The 24,086-nt window shown below is 41.9% G+C and overlaps 1 protein-coding gene and 1 long non-coding RNA gene across 11 annotated transcripts in view; one reads left to right on the forward strand and one right to left on the reverse strand.

The window, feature by feature from the left end:
- OSBPL6 (oxysterol binding protein like 6) overlaps positions 1-12,352 on the reverse strand; it is a 111,678-nt gene extending 99,326 nt beyond the window's left edge. For all 10 annotated transcript variants that reach the window (XM_087734833.1, XM_087734834.1, XM_087734838.1 and 7 more), the window contains exon 1: positions 12,238-12,352. The gene's annotated coding sequence lies outside the window, so the exon portion shown is untranslated. The remainder of the gene's footprint in view (positions 1-12,237) is intronic.
- Positions 12,353-12,615: 263 nt separating this feature from the next.
- Positions 12,616-15,381, forward strand: LOC148052330 (uncharacterized). Its single transcript, XR_015698986.1, has 2 exons — positions 12,616-13,112; positions 13,223-15,381. It is a non-coding gene; the product is annotated as an uncharacterized LOC148052330 (long non-coding RNA).
- Positions 15,382-24,086: the final 8,705 nt, after the last annotated feature.

A 24,086-nucleotide genomic window follows, 5' to 3' on the forward strand; every position in this document is an offset into this window, starting at 1 on the left:
ACTGTGACAAACGCCTGCTATGAGTTTGAAGTCTACTATCCATTCCTTTCAAATATTTATGTTTTAGTCTTTGAAACTATTTGTAAAATGTCATATTCTCTCTTAAATCTAGTAATAGCACTGGAAATGGTTTGCTTAATTTTGCCTTTCTGCCATTTACTTTCTCCTTTACACATTTCTCTTTAACACTCACTTTGCCTCTTATAGCTAGATTAATAACAAATACAGGAAAATCTGGTTTTGTGTGCAGAAAGAACTGGAACATGGTACTAACTGTACTGAAGCATGTAAAATGTTAATTACAATGAAAAATACTGAAATATGTTGCTCGGCTCGCTGCAAGATTGCTAACCAAACAGAGGTTTGTAGATACAAGCATAGTTGCCCACATCAGGTGATGCCTGGCTGTCCAGCATGCACTTGCGCTGCGGCTGAACAAGGTATGCAGGTTTATGAGCTCATTTAGAACGGTCTGTTGCAATCTGCAATCGGGCATAACCCAAAGGGGAAAATATTTTGTCTCTGCTTAAAGTTTCTGACCCTGCATTCTGAACAACGGACCCTGTTTGCTAAATCGTGTTCTCCTCGTACCCATTTTCTGAGATACACATTCCCCATTTTTATTTATGTAGGTCTTTCGTAGATCATCAAGTGAAACTTCATACCACACAGTCCCTGTCAGTCACTCCTAGCAACTGAGATTGCTCTTATGTTCAGGCAAACTTTGCAGCAACAGTAAAAGCAATCATGGAGGAAACTTTAGCAAAGTTCCAATATTATTTGCAAGATCTATCTCCTCCTAGAATGGAGCACTATTGACCTAAAGTACTTTATTTCTCTACTTCTCATCTGGCAGAGCAAACGCTGTTGCCTCCTGCATTCTGCTCATATGCATACACACCCTTATTAGCAAAACAGAAATAATGAACAAAACCTAAATTTTGACATTTGCTATCTTTCACTTTTGACCTGTTGTGTTGCCTTTGATCATGCCACTCTTTTGCTATGGAAATAGAACTGCAAAGTGCATATTTGCGTCAGACAATAAAAAAATATTTTCTCTAATTCAAATCTACAGTATTTTCAAAAGATGTGTATAGGGATATCTAGAACATCATTAAAGCAACAAACAAAACTTAAAAATTAAACACATTTGGCTTGCTGCCAACATATTAATAGGAAACCTTTGTTCAGGGATATATAAATCATAACATTTCAGTTTATAAAAATTAAACTGAAGAACAAACCCTCCACAGTACCAGCAGTTAAACACTGACAAATTTCAGTGACTACAAAGATAACGCAAGATATCCCATTACTGAATGAACAGAAAACTAACCCATGATAGGGATTATTTTCAGTTTCTTATGATGTTTAAATTTCCTCAAATAAAACATTCACCCTCTTAACTTGAGGTACTTGAACAAAGGCTTTAAAAATGCACCACAATCCCATCATTATTTGAGTATTTAACTGAAACACAAGCAACGGTTGGCAATGAGAATAAAATGACAAGCACTAAGTATACATTATACAAAATATAAAGATAAATAAAGACTGGCTGTCTGGGAAGCGCACAGAAGCCAGAGAAGCCTAGAAGCCTCACGCTTCCTCATTTATCCTTTAACGGAAAAAATTGACATTAGCTGAAAAAGTATTGATTTTCTGTGCTGCAATCTGTGGGAGCCTAAAGAATTGAAAATCATTTTTGCTGCATACTGAGATTGTTTAAAAAGAAAAACTTGAGAGAGGTCTGCTTGAATTACTTTCTGGATCTCACAATACATTTATTTCTGTTCAGACTTGTCCTTCTAAATAAGAAACTCACATTTGGGAGTTGTACCATTACGATTAAATCTGCTTCAGCATCGTTGAAATGCATAACCCACCTTGACAGAATTACCAACACAAAGTGCAAAAATATTTCACTTGCTGCTATTAAGAAATGGCACCTTACGCTGCTATTAGGCATAAGACCCGTTAGGAAAATAATGGATTTTCCTTGGTATGCTTAACACTGTGAATTTCTAGGCATTTTGTTCTCCAACATTTTTTTCCTTTCATACTCCCCAGCCCCTGACAGCCACCACTGGGGATCTCCTGAGATGGCAACGGACCATCAGGAGAAGGACAGACGACTGCATCAGCCAGGATGGGGGCAGCTGGAGGGGAGAGGCATGGAGCACCAGCAGCCTGGACAAGGGGACATGCCTGTGTCCCCAGAGGGGATCAGTGAGCCTGGGCACAGGACCGAAATTCAGAGAGGGGTGTATTAACAGGTAGGGAGTGACCTGCAGAGGAGAGGCAGAATGATAAAGAGGGCAAGAGCTGAAAAAGCACATCTCGGTGCTGGAAACCCAGAGAAGTAATGAACACAGCCCTGGTGCACTTGTCTTTAAAAAAATTACTTTCAAAATTAGTTTTCACTCATTACATTTCTTTATAAGAGACTAAATTTCATCTATAAAAAGATTTATCTAATGTTTGTGTTTTTTTCAGTGTTATATCACACAGCCATGACACATTATTCATGGCAAACTACCCAAGAACCGACAAAAGAAAGCAGAACTACCCGTTCCTCAAGATACCTGCGGCCTAAAAAGCAGTTTGTTTCCATCAGCTTTCAACGTGGGATTGTTGCCAGAGATGTTAAAGTATGAAATGAATAAAGCTGCCATGCCCTCCACAAGCATGTTCTGCATTTCTCAGCACTGAGCACAGTGTCACAACCAGACGAAGCAGGAGAACAGAAGAAAGAAAAAAGATAGCGAGCTTACCATTGAATACATGCAGTGGCATCAGAAATAAAACTTCTTTGTTATGAGATACTGCCCCTTTACTAGAGAGCACTGTTAGCCTAATTTACATTAATCCCAGCTTAAATAGTTCTGGTTTACTGTACTTAAAAACCCCTTCAACTGATGTAAGTTAGCATACTTCTGTTGCCCTCAAGGGAACATCCCCATGTTTATCAAGTCCTTATTGTTGGTCTCTACCTATTTTTTACATAGCATTATTCCTTACTGCATCCTTGAAATTATTTTTACTGACTTTCTACAAATAACACAAGTGAAAAAGAAGGAAGAAAACGTAGAAAATGCTGAAGTCAACATATGTAAACTTTATAAAAGAATGTTGTGTAACTTAAAAATAATTCAAATAGTAATTAGTATATAGAATAGTAAAGAGAAAGCACAGGTTTATGACTGACATTATTTGATAGCTTTATGCAAAATGATTGAGTTAATGTGCTCACAAAGCTAAGCTTAAAGCATAAAAATTTGCAAATACTAAATAAATCTCTTAAAATTCTAAAGAACATTGAGGGGGAATTCTAATAATGAATATATCAGAAACTAATTATACCAGAAATAGCATAAGGTGGCAGGAGCTAATAATACCACAGTGTATTTGCACCACGAGCTGGCAGCCAAACGCCAGTACAGCTCTGGACTGGACAGTCAACAGGTATCAGAGCTGAAGGCAATGATCCTTCCGTCCCACCCCGTGCACAGCCCTGGTACGATGCATTAACAGTTTGAATAACATTTCAACTATTAGAAAGTGCACGCATCATAGAGGACAAGTATATATTTCGATCTATAAAGGTGGTACAGTTAGGAGAAAAATGAGGCAATCAAAAAGGCACAAAATGTCAGGAGAACTATGAACAGCGATCTGTCACACAGCCTCTGGGGAACTCGTCTAGGCATTTCAAGTGGGAAACCTAAAATGTAAGGGTATTAAGAAAAATATCACAGCTTTAGGAAAGGCCAAGTGATTACAACATGGCTGTTTTACCACCTCCTCTACCTGCACTTACTGTTCATAGGTTCATGTTACATGGATTTGGCCAAAATACTATGAAAAACAAAAGAAAATTATGAATTGGAATTTGTAAATTTTAAAGGTAAAGAATCTGCCAGCCTCTCCTCTTACTATTGTAGCTCACAAAATTTTACTTAAATTTGTAGCAGATTTTCTCTTCTTCAGGCAGATGGACACACAGCAGCTGTTATGGAAAGGGTAAGAGCTATGAACTCAAGCTGCCACGTTCATTGTTACATTTAAGAGCAACCAACTACTTTGCAGATGCAACAACCACCTTTGCATCGCCAGAAATGGTAATTAAAAAGCATATCATAGATTACTTTTGAAACTGCTTCTGTTCCTTAAACTCACAGATACCGCATAACCATGTGGAGCTATTGAAGAGTCCTGTAAGGGTCCGACAGTTGCTCAGTTTGGCTAAATCTAATCCTCATACTCTGATCTGGTTTGAAGCCTACCCCATTAATCCTCAACTCACATTTCACAAGAAAATACAACCATTATCGTATTAATTAGAGACAGAAACCACTCTAATTATTAATTGTAAGCTCTGTCATGCAACGGTATTTATGGTGACTGGGCAGGGGATAGAATGTGCAGCTACTAAAGAAAATACCTACTATTTTTTTTAAAGATTATTTTGCATTTCACGTCACTCTGAATCGTATACTGCAAACTGACCATGGGTTTTACATGTAAGCTACACTACCAATCACAGGAGGGACTGAGAGAAGCCTGCTCAGTGGACCACCATATATTTTTCATTTAGCTTCCCACAGCATATTTGCACACCCACACAAATACAGGTCACAGTTAAGGACGTAGAATTATTTTTTTTTTTCAGTCAGAGAATGGGTTATTTTTGCTCATGATTATGTCACCCAAGAACATTAAACCAGGTAGCAACTATGACCTGACCATAGTTACCAGAAGTAACATGCACGAAAAAGCACAGTTGTCAGATGCAAGTGAACTTGGAAAGACAACCAGCATTTAGCTGACGGGAACAGGGGAAAAAGAAGATGGATTTTATGCATCAATGCCCATTACAATTAAAGACACAAAATTTGTACGGCTACAGAGCTAACCTTCCAGTACCAGGAACACGCCAATACTTTACATCCAGACTCATCCTCTGAGTACCCTATAGCTCCATTTCATATCATTCCTATCCTTCTCTTTTCCTGCAAAAATCATCTGAAGAAAGCTTTTTTCCCAGAAACAGATTAAAACCAAGAAACACAGACTTTAAACTCAAAAGAGACGTGATTACTTCGCCAGAGGGATGCATGTGTCATGCTCACATTGGGGTCAGAGGGACCCCAAGATGACTCAACACCAACTGCCACTTTCAGATCTCAACAAGCTGTTTTATTTTGAAGCTTTTTCCTTTTAACCAAGTATTTCCACCGTCAGCCATCACCTTCTCACCCAGCTGACCCACTCCACTCTGAAAGAAAAATTTGTCACTAAACTAACCATTCCAGCTTCCCATTTACATGCTGAAAGTCCCCTTATCTGGCACATTTGTTGCCATTTCTGTAGTTCTCCAGCAGTGATTTTGCCTTTTCAGTTTCTTCAGATCAATCCTCACCAGGTGGCAACATGGCTAACCGGCACCCTAAATAGAAGGATATAAAAGAAGATAAGTTGCCCCTCACGACTTTCCTAAAAGTTTTCCTACTCTAGAAAATAAATTAATTGAAGAAACTTTTATCTTGTGGCCAAAATCTCAAAAACCATAATCTGAGAAGATGAGCCACAATCTATCTGGTTTTGTTTCTCTCCCACTTCTAAAATCACAGTGCCATTACTTTCCAAACAAGATTGAATTTTATTTTCAAAGTCAGGATGGGAAGAAACAGTTAAAAGTTGTTTTCCTGAACAAGATCACAAGGGTGTCAGGCAACCCTGAGCAGGTCAGGCATAAAAAGGCTCATACAGTAGAAGTGGGGACAAGAGCCCATCTGCGGTCCCACCGCAGAAGCAGGTTGACCACACATGGGAGAGAGACTGTGAAGGCAGAGGTGAAATGGGAAGAGGAATCACCAGCTCAGAACTGTTCCTGTAACATGTTCACAGAAACTCCTCTTGATCCACATCCTGTTTAACATCACCTTATCCACATTGGGTGTGTCACAGGGGAACAGGGAGGGGTGGTGGCAAGGACAGAAAGACACCACTCTGTGTCACATAATCTAGTGGTGTTTTATTAACCAGGACGGGTGCGGTATTTCTGTTCCAGCTTGTCTATTCTATGACACGCACCAATCATGGTCCAGGTGGCACCAGAGACCCAGGGGAACAGAACGCTCACCCCAACTGCTCAGTGTGTCCAAGTCCTGGCTGGTGGCTTGGACCTCACACCAGGCTGCTCCCCTCCAGCTCAGCCTTCCAAGTGTCAGAGGTATGTGCAAGTCCTATGTCTCCCTCATCTCCCGCACATGGGGCCACTGCTTTAATTATTTATTGCTTTCTCATTTAAACTGTCAGCATGAGCCGTCAAAGGTCTCACCAATTCCACAGTCCGTACCTAAGGTCAATTAGCAGTCGCCATCAAGGTTTCTGTAACTCTTTGGTCTCCCACCCCAAATGTGTTACAGGAAGTGTGAAGTTAGCAACAGTTACAGAACAAAGTTCTCAGATTGTATTTTCATTTTCCAGGATTAATCAGGTCAGCTAGAGCTGGGCAGATGTAGCCAAGGTCTCCTCTGTCTGGGCAGGCAGCCCTCAACCCATGGCACAGGTTTCATACAGCCTTTTCTTTGGGGAACCTGAGCTTATTCCATTTCTCAACAGAAAACTTTTCAGTTCATCATCTGAAAAAGGATATCACAGTCCAAGATAAGGTATCTTGAAACTGATCTAGAGATCGTTCTTACACAAATGTTACTTACTTGGGTTTAGTTGTTTTTATAACAAAACAATCCCAGATATATGCCCTACTGTACTGATGTAAAGGATCTAACACATTATCTTAATACCTTTGAATCCTTCAAACATAATTAACTTAATTGGAAACAATATATGCTATAGAAAAGCTTTGTACTAACAGAACAGCATTTGCATTAGGGGGTGGGACTACATTCAATACCATACACAGATAAATTAATCCAGCCTTTTAAGTAAAGAATCCATAAGTTCCTTAGCATCTCTGCTTGGACTACAAACGTGCAAATCAATAGGGACTAAGCATAGCTTTTGTGATTTTCACCATTTTAATGTGAACTGAAAAGTACAGGGGTTTATATAGTTTATAGGCTACAAGCATTTCCATCTCTCAATTTCCCCTGTAAATGAGGGAAAATAAAACTCTTATTTTAGCAGAGTTTTGAATGCAAGCAGTCAGATCACACTGTGAGAGATCATAACCAAGACTGGACTTCCTATCTGCTAAATTCTGGGTAGATTCAACTTATCCACCTGATTCTCAGCATCCCAAAATGAGGAGGAAAAGATCCATTGGAGTGGAGGGAGGGCTTAAGTTCCACAAATGTGAAATATTTGATTGAGGAACATAGAACCTTTAAGAGATGCCCAGGGACCGCACTCTGCTAGGAATACAGATACCATTCCCCAGCAAGAAGACAGCAAGAAAACCAAGCTTCCCAGAAGGGAATTGATTTTTTGGTAGAAAACTTAATCTTTGAGTCTAATGCAACATGACACCTGCTACTTGAACCTCTTGCAACTCTACATTAAGCTCACAACCAACTAGAGATTTATTTTCTTTACACCTCAAGTTAATGTATCCATTATTTCCTTTAAGAGAAGTGCTCTCAACTAGTATAAAATATATTCACCTGTAAGGAACTAAAAAAAACCTAATAAGGATATTATTTAACTTAGTTTCAAAATGCAGCTGTTCTCTCTGCTACAGTGAGGCATTTCTAAGGATCATTATAAAGCTCTCCTAATCTTTAGGACATGACAACGGCCATACATTCCAGGCCCATCCTCTTACCCTTTTTTAAAAAAATCTCCAACTTCCTCCTCCTCCAAAGCTTCTCTTTTTAAAGTTATAGGTAACAAGTAATGAGACACAATCATCTTTGGTTTCCAAGTTGGTGATGGAGGGGCTCACATTGAAACCATTTAAACACCCAATCTGCAGCTTTCTCAGAAAGACAAGCTTGGAAATTCAGCAGCTGCCTCCCTGCTGCTACCACCCATAACTGTATATAGCCCTCAGCACATACTGACACATTTTACATGGAGCCAGCTCCTAAACTAGCTGGAAATTCTGTAGGATTAACACACATGCTCCAGAAAAAATAATTCAGAGCTTCTAAGCACCATCTATTTTTCATTGTAAGTAGAAAATAGTAGTGTCTGGGTTTTGCCTTTAATGCCAAACCAGTTAGAATTACAGAATAATTTAGGTTGGAAGGAACCTCTGGATGTCACTTGGTCCAACCCCTCTTAAAAAAAGAAAAACACACACACAAAAAAAACCACTTCAACACTGTTTTCTCCTTTTTCCTCCCTTAATATCTTAACAAGTCTATTCAGCCCAGAAGTTTCCCTAAAAGACAAGAGTTTGACTGTCTATACATGATAACTCCCGTGGTCTTCTCCTATCTCCCACGTTTCACGTTTAGCTGTCCTCCCTTTGACTGGCTTATCAGCTGTCAGCACCAAAAGGTGCTTCCGTCACTTTTCAGCTCTTCTGAAAGGAGTAACCCCAAAAGAGGGATATGCTAGAACCACCACTCACCAGGATGTATGCAGTGGTGGCAGCATTTAAAGGAAACTTTTAACTGCCCGCATGTCTGTATTTTGACTCACAGGAAATAGCTGAAAGATGCAGGCTTGTATTTACAGCTCAGAAAAAACAGGTATGGAGATAGTAAAATTAATTACAAACATACATAAATAGCACCATTCATAGCATGAACATTACTATAATTTCATAGTCCTTAATATTTCATAATACTACAACCAAATTCATTTCACAATACCTGGCACCTCATAACGCAACTTCCTCCCCATCGGACTTCTGACAGCTGAAGAGTTTCCCTGTCTGTCACCAAAGCCATGTTTTGAATCTGCCAAAAATCCAACATGCCTCACATGGCCTGAGCAGGTTTACTTTCATTTGTATATAGTACCTGTTGCTGCTTCCTTCAACATCTAGAACCTTGATATTGAAAAGTCAAACAAACAAACAAAAAAAAGTAAGCATTTACTTTAGTATTCCACTGGGAAGGATTTTTTTAATCTCATTAAACTGAGCTTAAGAAAAAAACACAAGCCTGAAGGAAATTCTTTTTAGAAGTACAATTGCCCAGAGTAACATTTCCCATGAAAATTATCTACAGAAACTGCTGCCTCTTCCCATGCCAGCATAGTCAAAAGCTTTAAAATCAACAAGCATTTAGTTACCAGGAGAAAAACCTGAACAATAAAGCCTTCCAGTTTTTAACCATCAAGTATACCAGAAATCTCTGGGAACTGTTTGAATTGTTCAGTGTTTTAAAAAAATATTAGAAAAGATAGAGGTAATGGACAATTATTTTCTACCCTATATATGAGGCATAAGGGTTAATTAAACCATTAGGACAGGCTCACTGTATACATAGACACACATTAAAAATACAGACACACACCCCCCTCATCAGCAGTGAAGCACTGGCAGTTCCCTTCCCGTCTCCCACTGCAATAGCAGTATCAGTGACAGCAGGTTCTCCAGCGTGGCACAGAAGGGCTGACCTGGAGGACTCATGTTCCTTAAGAACTATAACTCTCCTGAGACAAAGCCGCATAGTACTAGAAGCATAAGTTTTCAGGAAACTAAAAAGTATATGCAAAAAAAAAAAAAAAATCCCCAGAGAAAACCCATGCTGCTATCTCATGTATTTGGCAAAACAAGAGCAAAAACATTCATTTCTGTCACACTGAGAAATCCAGTGGTAGACCGTACCTCAGAAGAAATGTGAAGCACCACGGGATAGACACATGTACATATCCCACGCACAGACACACGCCGAAGGACTGAAGGAAAATGAATCAGTACTATGAACACCCTCTGCCTTCATCTCCAGCGTGGATTGAAGGAAGAAGTGCCAGAGGGCAGCCCCCATCTCCACCAGCACTTGCAATAGAGCAAGAGGTGGGGGATTCCGCTGCTGAGGAAGTCACGAGGCTTTATCTTTCCATAGCCATGGTGGCTTTGCAGAAAGGTCTGAATGGCTGCTCAGTTAACATCTGTGAGCAAAGTTATGTTTTTGATGGTTGTATAAAAAACACATACAGACATAGAGTACAGCCCTTCAACAGCAGCACTTGAAAAAATCCCACTTGTTCCTACAAGTAGATGAACCAACATTTTGTTATTCCTGGGTGGAACTAAAGCAAAATAAAGACTAGAAAAGCAGCAACAGAAACTTGGAGCATCACAGAGATTTATGAATAAGCTGCCAGAAGAGCTAAGAACAAAAAAGAGCCAGCAATACAGAAGACTGCTAACAATACCCCTAAGAATCGGCTCACAAGCACTATGGAGGATCCAGGAGCTTAATAGCAATCTGATAGGAAGTGGAAGAAGCGAGCCTGAGGAACCACAGTACACCAAAAGGTACCTCTTCCAGCTGCCTGAGGAACCACAGTACACCAAAAGGTACCTCTTCCAGCCGCCTGAGGAACCACAGTACACCAAAAGGTACCTCTTCCAGCCGCCTGAGGAACCACAGTACACCAAAAGGTACCTCTTCCAGCCGCTGAGGAACCACAGCACACCAAAAGGTACCTCTTCCAGCCCTCAGTAGCAAGGGAAAACGTTTAGAAGGTCTTCAGTCACAAACCCTGCAATATTTTTTTTTCTCCAGATATACATCCTACCATTTACTTGTACAGAAAAAGTAAAGATAAACCTCTTTAGGGTATTTTAAATGATAAATGTTGCACATATCTCTGTTAATTTATTTAAAATGGAGAGAAAGGAGAAAGTAGTCCTCCTCTTGTGTAGTTTTTAAACAGAATTAGAAGAAAACCCTATTTATTATATACACATATAAATAAACGTTTTTTTAAACACATAAGATGATGTGATTCATACCAACCACATCTGCTTAACCTCTACAGGTCAAGGTCACGTCATTTATACCAAGATTAAAAATGTCTAGCTATAGTATCAGCAGCTATATGGACAGAGGATGGTTATTAGAAAAGAACTATTATAAACCAAACACAATTATATTATACAGCAACCATTAGATATTTGATGAGATTTTAATCCTTGAGCTGGTATCATTCTGCGAGTTAATCATCTGGAGAACAGAAAATCTGTTAGGAATGCAATTAAATGTACTAGTTCCATTAAAATTGAGCTGATATAGTTAATTGTAGTCCTAAAATAGCTATTTCCTCACACCTTCACGAAGCAATTTTTTTTTTCATCTACTGAGTAAGAGTCTATTTAAGGAACACTTTTCACTTTAACTCTCTAATCAGATTTGTGAATACTTTTGTTCTGTTACGTTACCCCACACAAGTTGCACTGCAGTTTGCTGTTCGACCTTGGATTCCTGATTCACGCTGAGAAGTACAGCAAGGTCTTTTGTTTCAGTTACTATTAGTCCATAGTATCTGCATTGCTGAAGCTTTTGGGAAGAATATCAACAATGTAGCCTTAAAGCACACTAAAGCAATTATAAAATAAAATGAAATGACGGGCCAATGGCAAAACCCACGTCAGACGGTCATTTTAAGCATCAGCACTTCTGGGAAGCGGATAATTTCCAAACAACTGTTTTAATGAACCCATACATATTCAAAGTACTTGCAAGGGTTTTGCAGCATTGCTAGCAAATTGGGAATACAGGCCATTCCTGCCTTTTTTGGAGAGAGACAGCGAATGAAAACAAAAAGGTATCCTAAGAGCGCATCACCAACTTAGGACCATCTGATCTACAGTTCATCCTCACAGACCAGGCAGTTTATCGGGGCATTTTAAATTGCTCTGTATGGGAGGGGGGGCAAAGATGCGACTTCGGGGAGCGGCGGTCGCGCCGCCGGCGGGGGCTGACACCGGCGCACCGCGCCGCGCGGATGCCGTTACGTAACCCCGGCCCCGGCCCCCCCGGTCCGGATGCTCCGGCTTCGCCCCGGAGCCGCCCGCAGCAGCCGCCGCCGGCGCAGGCCACGGCCCCCGCACCGGGCCCGCCGCCACCGCGCCCCAGCCCGCTCCCGCCTCCCACGGCGGTACCGCCGCGCCCCGCCACCCGCCCCGGCTCCCGGCCGCGCCGCGCAGCCCCCCGCGGGGGCCCGGCTCCGCCGCGCGGCGCGACCCGACCCGCTGCTCCCCAGCACGGCCTGGGCCGCCGCTCCGGCTCCGGCTCCGCGCCCGAGCCGCCGGCCCCCGCGCCCCGCCCGTGCGCGCCCCCCGCGCCGCCGCTCCGCGCCCACCTCCTCGCCGGCATCCGCGGCGCATCCCCGCTGCGGCCCGGGCGGCTGCGCCCCGCCGCTCCCCGCGCCCGCCCGCCGCAGCTCCCCGCCCGGCTGACGGAGGCAGGGAGGGAGGGAGGGAGAGGGCGGGCAGCCGCGCCGCCGCCGCAGCCCCGCCGCGCCGCCCCCCGCCCCCGCCCGCCGGCCAAGGTGCCCTCCGCGCCGGCCGGCACCCACCTGCGGCGGGCGGCCGCTCCGCCGGGGCCGCCCCACGCCTGCCCCCGCCGCGCCGGCGGCAGCGGGCCAGGCCCGGTGAGAGGGGCCGCGGGGCCGGGCCGGGCCGGGATGAGAGGAGCGGAGAGGAGCGGAGAGGAGCGGAGCGGAGCGGAGCGGAGCGGAGGGGGCAGGCGGCGCCGGGATGCTCCTGCCGAGCGCGGCTGCGGGCCTCTGCGCGCAGCGGCGGGGCGGCGCCGGGGCAGGGCAGGGCAGGGCACGGAGCCTCGCCCGCAGCTGTCGCAGCCGGTCCCGGTGCGCGAAGCAAATCCCGGAGTCAGGTTGATGCCGGCGTGTCGGAGAAACGGGGCAGCGGCGGGGACCGAGTAACGGGCCTCGGTCATGAGATCAGGCCTAAAATTAAACTGGAAAGCACGTGGGCAGCCACGGGGTGCGCTGGAGCAAGAGGGACCCCCGCGCCGCGGGTGGGAGGGTGATGTCGGACAAAGGGGTGCCGCTGAGAGACCCGGGCGCAAGTACGGAGCAGGGCTGTCGGCGGCCGCCTAAGGGCCCTTTCCCACACCGGCCTGGCGACACAAGCGCGGTACCAGCATCGCGCTGTCCCCCGCCCCGCAGCTTTCCTTGCGTCAGCTGATTTGGTCTTTGTCATCTGATAATGGGAGGTTGGTGAAAAAAACACATTACATACTCTTCAAAACTGCCAGAGAAATTATTCCCTTAGTTTAATCTATATTAGCTTTCTTTTTTCTTTTCTTTTTTTTTTTTTCTGTAGATCTTCCATCACAGCTTTCATGACACCCTTGGTGGCTTAGACACACCTTTGGAAACGGGAGGCTGGACTGTCCTGTGTAGCAAAGCTACTGAGTGGCACGGGTCACCCTGCTGTGGAGGAGACAGGTTGCAGACTCACCTGTCTGGCTGATGCCTCGCCTCTGGCACCCTGGTCCGTCTGCGACAGCCTGGCCGCTCCCTGTCCCCAGGGCTGGCGCACTCTCCTCTCCTCTGGGGATGGCTCTGGGGCCTCTCAGCAAACTGGACTCCTCCTGGCTGTCCTATTTAAATCCTCCAGCTTAGCCCTGCTGTCCGGTTCATGGTAACAAGATGGGAAATATATTTTGTCGTCCAAGAAAATCAATTGAAATCCCTGGAGAACTAGATGCCACTGCCAGCAAATTTCAATAAGAGAAGAGGGAAAAATGGCAAATTCCTTGGAAAAAGTAGAGAGATTTACAGGATTCTAGAAATCTAATTATTGACCCTACACCATTCATTAAGACAAACAGGCTGTGTGATGCTCGTTTATGTTTTCCACATTTCTCACACTGGCAGTTCCAGATTTGGCAGCATCGTTGTGTGGCAAAGGATCAGTTTGGGGACCCTGGCATACAAAAAGCCATGGCTGTTTTCCTATCGAAGCAGAGACCTCCAGAGAAGGTTCCCTTGACAGAGTATTTTGAGTGTAACTTCTAGGATAAGCTTCTCAGAAAAAAATGCTTTATTCTCCCAGCTGAACCGGCAAGTCTCATTCTGAATGTGGTTGAATAAAGTTAGGGAATTCATTAAGTAACACAATTTTTTATTTTCTGTGTTCAGTTTCCAAGAGTTGAAGCAGGAAAAAACATTAAGTGGGGTTTTGGGAGGTGTCAGAGTAAGTTTTCCTATAAAATCCATAGAGAGATTAGGTAACAAGCCACATATGTTATGGAAAGTTTAATAACATCAGGAACGTAGTTACTTATTTTTCTCCTAAAAGAAAGAAGTAACAGAGCAAGGAGATAAAGGACACAACTCTTAATCGTGTCTTAAGGATACTATTCAACCACACCGTTATTGCTTTCTGTCAAGAGGCCACCCAACACCTGCGACCTGAAAAAGCAAACCATGGATAGGAAGAAATTACAGAAAACTGCGTTGTTCGTTAGCTGGCTTGTTTCTGAACAACTTATTCTTGAGTATTCTCTAATGATCTCGATACCAAATTCTTAAGTGGCTATTCTACAGAGATTTTTTTTTTTTTACTAATTTGCCTAATTAAACCAAAGAGAAACCAACATGTAGAAAGTTTAAATATTTCATTTAAACAATACAATTATGTTACATGGTGGATGACAAAATGCTAGTAAAGTATATGCACACAGATACCCTCCTCATCTTCTACAGGCTTATCTACATAAAACATTAGTCCTGAAATAAGCCACCATTTGGATGGATTCCTATGGACATTTCTTGGATAACCGTATAAGTTTATAACCGTATCTCTTCAGAAACGCTGGCCAAAAAATGTTGACATAAGCTGAGCCTATGTAGTCTTATATAAACTTTTTGAAAATCAGTGCAATTGTTACCCACTGACATGAGATTTTTTTTCCACTGATTTTTACTCATAATTTACACCACCAGGAGCAAAGGTTTGAACATCTTGATGAAAAGTTGAGGTAAGAACGCAAACACAGGCCAGGAGCTATATTGTATTTTGTCCATCCAAGAACTTGACCTGTTCTTCTTACGTTTAGTCTCATTAATAAATGGGAGGTACGTTCTCCAAAAGAAAGCTGTAAAACGTAGTTCAATTCTCCATGTGAAGATAAAACCTCCACAGGTTAAACCATAGGATTCTTTCCACAATTCTTGGCAAGACACACATGCCTTTAAAATGTCCCATTCTTTAATTCAGGCAGCAGGGAAGTTTACTAAATATAATATGAAATGTTTGCTTACCATCCACACACTGAGGATAAGCAGATCCATGGGCACTAAAAATATTTACTTACAGAAGCTTAAGAAAATATTTTTATTTTCTCCCATTGTAGCAATATTGTTGTTTCTTTGCTGTCATTTATTGTTAGGGTTTGCGTGTGTTTGGCAAAACAGTACCCTTAGGCAATGCATAGGTAGCAGACACATGTTTTTATTAAAGGTTTTTGCAAATTACACCTTGTCTTTTTTGCAAATTAATTCGAATTATGCAAAACTGAGAGTACAGCGGTAGTAACCAGTGAACTGTAAATGCTTTGAAGAACAAGCATGAAGTAGAGCACCAAAGAGCATTAAAGAGTCTGATAACAAAACAAATTAGGCAGAGCGAGAATTCGAGGAGGCAGTGGGAGGCTCATAGCAGGCACGTGCTGTAAAGGCAGCAAAAGGCAAGCGCCAGCGAGGTGGAAACTGGATGTGTCCTAGAGTACAGGAGTGCCAGAAGGCTGAAGAGCCATCTCGAAGAATCAGAAAGCACAGCTGCCGTCAGGACTGACATCAGGTAACTCCCTTTGAGCAGGAAATCAGATCAACGTCCCCTTTCTTTCACAGATACTGACCACCCAACACAACGTTATTTACTTTCTTCTTTGAGTCCTCCTTAGGGCTGAAATACTTAGAATACTTCTGGCCAAGCACTGTTGCACCTAAATAGCCTAGAATTACTTGTTACTTCACAGTTCCGTGATGATGCAAAATTACTCATGGACGCAAAACGAAAACTGACTGAGCAGTTCTAGAAGGATCTGACAGTAGTGAGTGACAGGGCAGCCAGACAGCGGCTGAAAGTCTCTGTCAATAACTGCAAACTAATGTACACAGTAATGAAAATAACCCTCCCTAAACATACATAATAATGGGCTCTAAATTAGCCTTTATCATTTGGAGTCATTGTGAGTGGTTTCCTGCAAACATTAGCTTGCTACTCAGCAGTAGTCCAAAAGGCAAACAACGTTAGAAATTACTCCAAAAGCAGCCGAGAACAAAGCAGGAGTGCTCATTATATCCCTATGTAAACCTCTTGTGCGCTCAAGTGCTGTGTGCCGTTGCGGTTCCTTCATATGAAAGCGTGGAACTAGAAAATGCATGTACACGGCTAAAAGAATATACACAGAAGTCTGGGAATACATCTGTGTGAGGAGAGAATTTCTAGCTGGAGAACAGACTGAGAAAGGATTGTCTTCCGATCTATAAAATCCCGAATGATAGGTAAGAGGCCAACAGGGAACGGTCACGCGCTATTTTCCATCACACAAGACTTCACGGAGACTCAGTAAATGACTGGGCAGCAGGTTTAAAACAACGACTAGGAAGAACTTTTCCATACAAAGTGTTATTAAATCATCCGATTTAACATGGCTTGCTGCTATACAACACTATGGAGCTGAAGGGACAGATGTTTTTAAGCAGGGATTATACGAATGAATGAAGGATAGCTGTAGCTATTAAGCACAATCATTCCCTTTGCAGTTTCTGCTTAGAAGGTGGCTGCCCATTGCCTGCAGAAAGTTGCCCACGAGAGGACACTCTTTATCTGCCCTGTCTCAACGCTCTCCCCATGCATCGGTTTCCAGCCACTGTGGAGAGCAGGAAACCCGGTTAAATGGACCTTTACGCTGGTCCTGTACAGCCGTTCTTTTCTTTCTGCTCAGTTAGGTGCGAGAAACCAAGGACAAGCAGCATCTCTAGGTATGAAAGCATACTCCTGCCTTTCCCCATCTTCCCTGGGAGTAAAATCAGACTCAGTTCTTGATCTTCCTATCTGGGTGTTTTTCCATTACCCTGAAGAGAATCTGGAAAAACTGTTTCTCTCTTCTCAACATTTTGCTCTTCAGTTTCAGTAGTGATAGTCCATATGCGCTAATCTATTCAGGTCAGCACCATTTTTCTCTCCTTTATACAAGATTGGGGCAGTACATAGCAAGAGAAATCCTAAAGCATAATAACATAAGATATGCATAGAATATAAAAAAATACTTTCCATATTCATAGATCATCACAGGAATAAAATCTAAACCATTCTTGGACATCCTGGAAGAGAAAGGGATAGTGAATTCTTCTCATTGAAGAAACTGGAAAGGGAAGTAGAGCCACCCCGAGATGCCTTAAAACTCAAATGACAGGTCAATATCTTACACAGATAATCACAATTTATAAGAGTTCTATTAAGAATATCCCTATTAAATACAAGAAACTAGAAATCTGAAAAGCGAATCTGAAATGCAGTTTGGCAGGACTCCAGGAATCCCTGAAGACAAACATATGATAAATCAGCTGGAGTGGTTAAATCTCATAAACAAAATCTGTATGGTTGATATTCTGTATAGCTAGTTATCTCCACTCAAATATAAGGAAGAGGGTTTGTTTCATACTTGATTTCGGCAATGGATAGTAGTCCCATGGCTTCATCTGCAGCAGAATGCGCATGATTTCTTTACTGTGGAGATTGCAAAACCAAAGCAGTATAAACACTTTAAGCTATGCATTTTAAACAACAACAACAACAAGAAGAAAGAAATCTCTGGTTGGAAGGGTTGTTACTACAACCCTTATAACCCTGCTGGCTATTACCAGTGCTTTAGTTTCGGTTCTAGACTTAAGTTCTTTAAAACTTCAATATTTAAAAAACTTTTCTCTCAATACCTCCCCTAGAATAGCTTTAAAAAGGGTCACAGTGGTACAGTTTCCTCTGCATTCTCTGAGAACTACTTAATTTACTTTTCCAAAGCCACAACAGAGATAAACCAGTTTCAAACAGTTTCAGATTGCCTCCAGGATAAAATTCCAAGAATGTTGTTATATACGGGCATTGAGGACATCTTTGCATCCTTGTCCTTTAAACAGGCAAAGGGAAAACCTACTGTGATACCTGTGTATGGATAATCTGTGTCCAAAATTCTGGCAATAATTCTGGCAGTAGCTCAGCTGGTATGTTGTCACGGAGGAGAAAGGAAGCAAATTTAGTGTCTCCCAGCATTATTATAATAGAAGTGAACTCTGAATAGAAGTGAATTCTGTGGTCTTAATTAAAAGTTAAAAGCATCAGTGGGTCAAGACATACAGTGCATGTTTTCACATGCCATTGCCTTCGATTTTGTTTTGCTGATTAAATATAACTTCACTCCTGCTATCCTTAGATGTAACAGACACATTAGGAGGGGGATTTAGTGTGCCCAGGATAAGGACAATCAAAATTCTGATACTTAAAATAACTTCCAACCATCTTGCAATTTTGTTTGTGAAGTTGCTTATAATTTCAATTTCAGAAAATATTTCCATTGTATATTTGCATTTCCAATAGAGTTTTGATGTCCACATATGTGAATACACTCTGTTAACATTGTCCTGTATTTCTTAAAATGCCATCAGAAAAAGTTACTCATTAGCACTTTCCAAAGACAGAACTCTGTCAGAAGAGTTGGAAGAATTCCCAGGGTATCTTCTGTACTCCCATGCTCAAGATTTGTAAACACTTTCTCTAAATATAGAGTAGGGTCTGGTCTGCAGTTAACTCTTCAGACTTAGTAAGGTCCTGCAGATACTACATGTTAACATCATATTTGAACACTCCACGTTGGGTGAAGCCCCACCTTCCCAAGCCTCACAGAGTTTGCAGACTTTCAAGAAAAATTCATAATAAGAGAATTAAGGTTTGGGAGCAGGCAGATGCATACTGCTAAAGTAGAGGAAATAAAAGTCTTATACCAATATTTAATCCATCTAACAGTCCCATGCATAGTTCAAAACAACAGCCCCACCATCTATGAGATATGTGGATTGCACAGTACTGAAGTTTTATTTTCAAGCTTTGATTTACGATGTTTACACTGCACCAAGGCCATAAAGGCCATCATCCCTCCAAGCAGCTCCTCTTTGAAGCTTCCTTTAAAGCATTTATAACCAAGCAGAGCAAGTAGGTAAACTGTGTTTTGTGTTATGTTCAGCTGCACGCTTCTCTTCGCTCTCATACAGCAGAGTCGCCTGATGCGGAGATGCCTCCTTTTGCCTCCACAGCTTCAGCTACCAGAGCTGTCTGAAGCATCTGGAAGCACCTGGAGTTTTTCCAAGTGCAATCCAGCACTAGGCTGGCTGCAGGAGGCCTGATCCTGCCTGTAACCCAAGCTTCTGCTGCTCTGCTTGTCCCTGCCAAAAGCAGAGGCTGTGGACGAGCAACCTGATGCAAATTTGTGCTGCAAGTTGTTCAGTGAACTCAGGACAGCTGCAGCTGGGGGTGGGCTGTCAGTGCAAGGAAGAGGAGCAGAACTACCGCACAGCAGAGGGACGAAGAAGAAATTACCCAACAAGATAAAGGAGCTCAACAGAAAGCACACATTTTTTGAATAACAAATATTGCTTTTAAAGTAATCCTGGTGCCATAATATTCATTACGTGCATATGAAATGTGCATGGTGCGTGACAATCAGTGTATTTCAAAAGAAAGGAGAAATAAGACAGAAAAGAGTGACGTTACTACAGATTGACATAAGGGCTTCTGCGGTTCATCTGTGATAGACGTCCATCCAAAAGACTCCAAATCGCTACACCCAACCTAATCTTAAAGCTTTTGGCTTCCAGAGCACCACAGTGCCCTCTGCCTTTTCTATCTTAAGATATGAATCATTTGGATTATCCTGCTTTTCCCCAATATCTGAATTGACTTTCCCTCAGGAGTGCCCCCCATGCCTTACCTCTTACTAGACTGTTTCCTATTCTGTTGTCTCAAAATCAGAATTCCTTTTTTATAATCTTCCTTATTTTTCCTTTGTTTTGTTCCTCTTTCCTCTGGTTCTCTTCCTAGTTCCTGCTCATGATCTCACTCTTAATCTTTTACAGAAAAATTGCAAAAATGCCAAGAAATGGTATAAAGAGGTGTTCTGTATGTGGTGTTTTCAGGTGTCTCACAGAAAATTTTCATACTGGGCACAATAATTTTAAACCGATTTGGTTAATCCTGCCTTTGCAAAACTATGAAAAGCCTCTGGAACAGAAAAAAAAAACAAACCCAAAAAACAAACAAAAAAAAAACCAGAAATAGACATGTGAGACTTGTGCAAGCAAAAATAGATCATTTGTATTTCAAAACTAAGAGACTATGAAGAAATTAATGGTTTAAAAAATAATTCAGAGAAAAGATACAATTAAACTAGGATTCCATCTTCCCTCAATTACTTTAAAATTAATTACTTTAATTATCATTAAATAATTATCCTTAAATACTAATTAATAATAATTATTATTAAATAATTATTGAATTAAAGTATTTTAAATTATGTGTTTGAAATTGATACACCTTGAGATAATTCTCTACCTGTGAAAAAAACCCGCAACCTTTTGGTTAAGAAATATCTATGTAGAGGTTGGTTACCTTAGAAGCGGGTTCAGGTTTTCAAAAGCAGCGTCAGTTTTGAGTTGGAGCCTCCACCTGCACATCCAGGAGACCAGTGACCTCTGCTGGCACCGGCGGGCCCGCCTCGCAACGCTGCAGGCTCCGCCATCACCCTTCCTCCCTTTGCTCTGAGGAGCTTAGGCGACTTGGCATCGTTAACCCGCCCTTCTTTCATTTAGGATTTTTTTCTCCAGTTTATTTTGGAGAAAATTTACCAGTACAACTGCAGTTCAAATCTGACATCCTATGAAAAACTTGAGCAGAATCTTTGACAAAGTTTTAAGTGAATATTTAACAAATAGAAAGCTTAGAAAAATGGTACGGTGAGAATATGAAAGGAGTCATTTTCCTGAACTGGAGCTGTGCACATAATTGCATGTTGTTTTCACCTTCAACAGCTTCCACTTACATATGATTATTCTGTCTTCTGTCTCTCACTTACTGCTACAGTAATTGAAAGAGTGGAGGTGCCTGGCATTGCAGACATTAGATGATATCTCTGCAGACAGAGCAGAAATAACACAACAGAGTACCCTGGGTCAGAAAATGGACCATTAACAGGAAGAAAGAGGAAGGATGCAAAGGAAATCCAATTCCACTGCGAAGTGCAAACCTGGGCTCTGCCCCCACGTGAAGTACTTGAGTAGTGGTTTGTACCACCAAAGAAAAAGGTCTCAAGTAGGAGCCCCAAGACCAGCGAAGGGAACTAATTGCAATCACAGGTCACATCGGGAATGCACAGCCCTCTTGAGAATGGCCTTTTTTCACTGAATGATCAGAAATACCCTAATGTAGACATTCAGGCAACATAAGCAAATTACTATCTTTCTCCAGTTACACGAACAAAAGGCTCCTCTGCTGACCAAGTGGTTATGACTCAAATGGATAAACAATTTCTACAGGACATCATTTAGCATAATGTATGAAATCTGTATTATCTCATTTTCAAAAAGGTACAAAAGCTCCGTTCAATGCCAACAGAAGCTATGGCTGATGAACACGAAATCCAAGACACTTACAGACAAGCACGCTAAATTCTTACCACCTTTAAAGCACTATTACTGCAAAACAACACACAAAAATAACCTGTACGGTTTTAGCCAATTTACTCACCATCAGCAAAAGGAATACATGTGACACAGTTTTTTCCAGTACAGGAACCTAATGCTCATCCTCACAGCAGACACAGTTTTTTCTTACCAATGAAGTGACCTAGAAAAGCAGCACGCCAGCTACTTATCAGTAGTGCTATGTAACTATTTAAACACGGAGTGATGAATACCATATCTAATCAACACTGCTGCGGGACTTTAAAACAGCAAAATGTATTTGCACAAACTGGTATTTAACTGGAGAAGACTAGGATATCGATGCTTTTGGGAAATATACTGAACTCCGAGGGCAAGTAATGAATTTGCTTTGAAAGATCTTCTAAAAAACATTACCAGAACACTACAAATGACTCCATGTGAGTCACCTAATAGACTGATTCAACAGTGACTAAAAAGGAAGGATACTGTCTGCTTTCAGAGTTGCTTCTTAGGGTATCTCAAAGTCTCAGTACTGAAGAAGGGGCAATTTCTTTCCTCTGAGTACCAGCCCAATTCTCTTCAGTTCAAGACCTGACCGAAGAAGCAGGCAAGAGAGCTCTGTAGCCCAAAGCAGGACCGCACACAGAGCACTAATCTTCTATGGCCAGTGGCCCACTATTCCCACGGACGCACAGTAAGAGAAAAAAGATTGAGAACAATTAGAAAATGGCACTGTTCTGTCTAGTTTGTAACATTACTTCAAGACGTAAAGGGTATCTTTTAACCCTCTGTATTTGTTGAATGGTCTCTCGTGTAGCTGTTAGGATCATTCTAACGGATGATTCTTCTCTCCCATCTTGGATGGCCAAGCTCAGATACCAGTCACTTCGTTTTTGAGTGTTTATGCTCCTGGGGATGTTCACATCCCCTAAACACACAGGCATCCACCTTCAGTGCCACATTAGACAGGGGATCTTGAGAGCAGGGAGACTCATCAAAAAGGCCGATTCAAACACATAAATGAGAAGTTTTTCTTTTTTCAGCTGACTATACAGAGATTCTCGGCATTTCATCTGGCACCTAAATAACATGCCCACCGTTATCCTGTACTTTAAAGCACTCTCTTGAGCAAAGACAAAGACAGTAAAGATCTGCACATATACTGAAAAGATGCTTGCACTGGCACAGTACCTTACCCCTTGCAGGCTGTGTTTTAGCTTACTTCTAACATGCAGACACAGCGCATCACACTCATTCAGCAGCATGCGTCAGACCCGCTATATGAGCACGGTGCCTGTGTCACGTTTGCACAGTAGGACTGATGCTTTCTAAAAATATTGGGCTCACTGCACACATACACTGTATAGTTAAGGCTGCCAAGGTGCTGCTTGAGGGTTCTGGAGTTTTGGATCTGTGATAACCTGGTCAGAACTATTTCCCCTGAACAAATACAAGAAAGCCCCAAATTCTACTCAAAATTTATGGTGAGGATGAGGGAAACAAAAAAAAACCCACCAACCCACACACACACAAAAAAACCCCCAACAACCAAAAAGGACTTTTCCAGAGGAACCCCAGAGAAAAGGCAATCCCCCTCGCAAACAATCTCTGGGCCGGAGTCAGAGGTAGGATCCCATCCTCCAGGCTCAACCATAAACCTGTTTCGTTCACTATGTAATTTCTAACATCTCCAGGAAATTAAGGAGGAATTTTGCAGCCTGCTTTAACCATGCAGTCCTGATTCAATTCCATTCTTTGTGCTGAATGAAACGACTGCTCTTGGGGGAAAAAAAGCTGCTGGTGAGTCACCCAGGACTGCATCGTCACACGTACTAGGGGAAGAGAGAAGCAAAAGGAGGTTTCTTAGGCAACCTGTATTCTGCAACTTCCTAACGTTTGAGCATTTGAATTCTAATGTTCTTTTAACATAAGAAATAATACTGTTTTGTAGGTTTTTTTAAAGACACAGTTTCTGTCACTTAAAATTTAAACTTCTGAACCAGTTGCAATGACAGCACTCATTCTCATATACCCTCTCTAATGCAAAAATATTTTTTACTGATACTTCTTTTTATAAAGAGCAGGAAATAAAGAAAAACTACTTGAATGTGGCTGTATCTTGTATTAGAGACCAATTTACTAAATGCTTTAAAATATTTGCTGCACAAGAAACATTATGTACGCTGCATGTAAATATTATTATAATTGCATTAATTTGATAGTAGCTGAAGTCACATGACATTACTAGATGGCTAATCTAGGTTTGTAGCCTAGCAGTATTCTGAGACAGCTGACTGTAAAGAACGGAATGGTAAAGCGGTAAGTTTAGAGTAAGCATATCTTCTAGTTAAAAAGATTGTATCAGATTCTCTGCTCTCTCTTCTTCCCACCCCACCCAGGGGCGTTGCTTTACTGGGTGCATGTCTTTTGCTGTTGGAAAGCAATGGAGAAAATGAGAGTTTCGC

Source organism: Nipponia nippon, unplaced genomic scaffold (genome assembly GCF_047370975.1).
Source record: "Nipponia nippon isolate SJK-2023a ecotype South Korea unplaced genomic scaffold, ASM4737097v1 scaffold_5, whole genome shotgun sequence".
NCBI lineage: Eukaryota > Metazoa > Chordata > Aves > Pelecaniformes > Threskiornithidae > Nipponia > Nipponia nippon.